A 4,285-nucleotide genomic window follows, 5' to 3' on the forward strand; every position below is an offset into this window, starting at 1 on the left:
GGACGGGGTGGCTGGCACAGGTGGCCCGCCCTGCCGTCGGATTCTGGTGTTCCGGGGACACCCTTTCCGGGCGTACTGATGCCTGTGGCTGCTGCTGCTGTATAGCCTGTACAGCTTCTGTGAGGCCTCTGACCTGCTGCGCCAGCAGGTCAAACTGCTCTGCGTCGACCGCCGTCGTCGTCGGAGGAGGTTGAAAAATAGGAGGGGAGGTCGGAGCCTGAGATCTGGCCGCGGAGGCCGTGGACCGTCGTGTGGACGCCTTGCGGGGAGGCATCAAGTAAGGATCCCGTGGGAGAAACAAGGAGTGGGTACCGGAGGAGATGATCGGAGGCGACTCCGTTGAGCGCTCCTTTAAGAACAAGGATACTGCGAAGACACAGACCCTTCCTCTAGCGCCAATCCTGTTGGTGCAAAAATCTGTTCGCGCCGGAGAAGCTGGAGTCGAGGGAGTCGCAGTCGCCGTCGGGATTTGCAAAGGAAGTCTAAACCGGAGGTGGGGTTGCTCCGGCAAGACCTTCCGACGCTCAAGTCAGTTCTCTGCCTCAACAAGAATGGAGTGCTCGAACGAAGAATTTAGCAGAGTTTTGAGGTAAAAATGAGAGCTTATCGAATAACGTATCTGGGGTTCCCTTTTTATAGGCGGAGGGCTCAACAGACTGATAGCGACGTTCATAACCGTCTCGTAGTGGGCCGCCCACCGTCAGGAAGAATTTGTTGCACGGAGTAGTGGAGTAGACCCGTGGCCCTCACTGCAGTGTGCCACGTGGAGTCTGCTGCAGGGAGTGGAGCGGCGTCCATTGTCGCTACTTGCCAGCGGATGGAAGAATCGTGCAGTATCCGTTACAGAAGGTGGAGCAGGATCGTGGGCATCATAGCGGTCTACCCCGGGAATAATGGAGCCGTGCGGGATCCGTTGCAGGAAGTGGAGCAGAGTCGTGGCCGTCATAACGGTCTGTCAGGGAATGATGGAGCTACGCAGAATCCATCGCAGGAAGTGGAGCAGGATCGTAGTGGTTGCCCGTGTTGCGCCAGAAAGTGCGAATTCGTCGGCTGAAGTTCGACAGCGATCGGAGCTGGTGACAGAGCCTGGCTCCCGTAGGAGCCCGGGGGGAGCCCTCCTTGTGATTGAAGTCGTGGGCAGAGCCCGGCTCCCATAGGAGTCCGGGCGGAGTCCTCTCGGAGTTGAAGTCGTGGGTGGAGCCCGGCTCCCGTAGGAGTCCGGGCGGAGTCCCCTGCAATTAAAGTCAGGTGCGAAGTCCGGCTCCCGTAGGAGTCCGGACGGAGCCTACCGGCAGTTGAAGTTGGCGACGGAGCCCGGCTCCCGTAGGAGTCCGGGCGGAGTCCTCCTTGAGGTCGGAGTCGTGGGCGGAGCCCGGCTCCCGTGGGAGTCCGGGCGGAGTCCTCTCGGAGTTGAAGTCGTGGGCGAAGCCTGGCTCCCATGGGAGTCCGGGCGGAGTCCTCTCGGAGTTGAAGTCGTGGGCGGAGCCTGACTCCCGTAGGAGTCCAGGCGGAGTCCTCTCGGAGTTGAAGTCATGGGCGGAGCCCGGCTCCCGTAGGAGTCCGGGCGGAGTCCCCTCGGAGTTGAAGTCGTGGGCGGAGCCCGGCTCCTGTAGGAGTCCGGGCGGAGTCCCCTGCAATTAAAGTCAGGTGCGAAGTCCGGCTCTCGTAGGAGTCCAGACGGAGCTTACCGGCAGTTGAAGTTGGCGACGGAGCCCGGCTCCCGTAGGAGTCCGGGCGGAGTCCTCCTTGAGGTCGGAGTCATGGGCGGAGCCCGGCTCCCGTGGGAGTCCGGGCGGAGTCCTCTCGGAGTTGAAGTCGTGGGCGGAGCCCGGCTCCCGTGGGAGTCCGAGCGGAGTCCTCTCGGAGTTGAAGTCGTGGGCGGAGCCCGACTCCCATAGGAGTCCAGGCGAAGTCCTCTCGGAGTTGAAGTCGTGGGCGGAGCCCGGCTCCCGTAGGAGTTCGGGCGGAGTCCTCTCGGAGTTGAAGTCGTGGGTGGAGCCCGGCTCCCGTAGGAGTCCGGGCGGAGTCCTCTCGGAGTTGAAGTCGTGGGCGGATCCCGGCTCCCGTAGGAGTCCGGGCGGAGTCCTCTCGGAGTTGAAGTCGTGGGCGGAGCCCGGCTCCCGTAGGAGTCCGGGCGGAGTCCTCTCAGAGTTGAAGTCGTGGGCGGAGCCCGGCTCCCGTAGGAGTCCGGGCGGAGTCCCCTGCAATTAAAGTCAGGTGCGAAGTCCGGCTCCCGTAGGAGTCCGGACGGAGCTTACCGGAAGTTGAAGTTGGCGACGGAGCCCGGCTCCCGTGGGAGTCCGGGCAGAGTCCTCCTTGAGGTTGAAGTTGTAGGCGGAGCCCGGCTCCCGTAGGAGTCTGGCGGAGTCCTCCTTGAGAACTTCGGCTGTGGGTATTTTATACCCAACATATTCATTGTGTCAGCTTCCAACTCTCTAGCTTGAGTCCTAGATATCAACCAATCAACTGAAACTGAGTATATAGACTGGCTCACAAATTTAAGAATTATTCTTAATATTAAAAAATTAAGTAATGTACTCTATCGGGTTATTCTATTGTTATCAATCCATCCAACCCATAGTCAACGAGCTATACTTGATGAGTGGTGGACAACGACAATTAAGATAAGTGCTATGCATGAGCACATGTTCATTGCCAACGACATGTTGATTCATCTACAAGTATCGTGAGATGATCAAAGTCACACAATGCATATGATGCATGATGGACAGTCAGTCTATGATCGCTATTTGATAATGATCAAAGATATTAAGGAGCTCAAAAAGTTTGACATGATCATGCGCAAAGAATTATTGATGGATTTGATCCTACGATCCCTGATTAGTTTATATGGATAGTTTGTGGTAAGCTACCATATAAAAGACCATCATGGCACCTTATCTGAATTAGTCAAAGTGTTGATAACAAAGAAACCTTGAAAGAGTTCAGAGATAAATACCTGAAGAGCCTAAAGAAATAAAGAGCCTATAGTAGGCATGTCAAGATTGCTCAATATTATCCTAATGATTTTTTTTCTCCCAGTTGAGCTATGGACTTTAGTGTAGAGTCGATGGGAAGATAGAGGGCTGAGGAAGTAACCCTTGAATTGACTATAGGACAACAATTGCTGATATGACCATGGGTATCTATCCTTTGCGATCATCGTTTGGATTTAGTTCTAAGAGACGATCTCTATCATTTGCATGGTGATGTATCTGTGAACTTAATTAAGCAAGCAATGAATGCCATTAGATCTAAGAGATCCAGAATTGAGATAAGCTTAAAGTGTATATGGACCCTGGGCTAAATCATATTAGAGAAAACATGATTAACAAATTGAAGAAATATGGACCTTTGAGTTCATTGACTGTCGAGTCATACCTAGTTTGTATATCATCTCTTTAAGAAATTATGACCAAACTTGTAAGACAAGAGGAAAAGGACCATTGAGATACTTATCCTTGTACACATTTGATGTGTGTAGCCTATGTGATGTGCTAATCAAGGAGTTGTCTCTACTTTGTATATGAGATACAAAATCTGAAATTTTTGAAAGGTTCAAAGAATTTAGATGAAAGTAGAGAAGTAAATCAAAAAATTTCTAAAGGTACTTCGATCAGATCGAGGATGCAATATCAATAAAAAAAATTTTAATTATCTCATAAAATGGTATTGTTTCATATTGATTGCTCTTAGTAAATCTCAGCTCAATGAGATAAGAAGAGTCAAGGGACTATATGAGATACGATCTGGTCCATAATAAACTTCACTGATTTATTTATATTTTTTTAGAGATATATTTTATTTCTATAGAATTGGGTTCTCCCTCAACCTATCCTTACCACACCGTATGAGATATGGCATGGTGAGAACTGAATCTTGGTTGTTTTGAGATTCAAAGATGTTCAGCCTGTGTCTAGAACAACGGATGGATATGTTAGAGGATAGGTCTGTAAACTCATCCTAAAAGAGTTTGGGATATTACTTTTTGAAAAGATCATAATGTGATTGTGACCCGACTGCTATCTTCTTAAAAATTTATTAGATCAGGATGAAGCAGTGAGAGAAAAGTTAAGCTCGAAGAGAATATCTCTGAAGAGCAACGAGCTACAGGACCTTAAGAACCTATTGATCATGATAAGCCAGTAGACGAATATTTCTCTTCCACCTCATATACATAGTAGGATCTCCTATCCTCTTGAAATATACTTGGGTATGCTCGACAGAGGATGTAAAGAAAGTTGTTTCTTATGGAAGATGGAGACATAGAGATAATCTCAAAACC

The sequence above is a fragment of the Elaeis guineensis genome, chromosome 9, assembly GCF_000442705.2.
Source record: "Elaeis guineensis isolate ETL-2024a chromosome 9, EG11, whole genome shotgun sequence".
In the NCBI taxonomy this organism is placed as follows: domain Eukaryota; kingdom Viridiplantae; phylum Streptophyta; class Magnoliopsida; order Arecales; family Arecaceae; genus Elaeis; species Elaeis guineensis.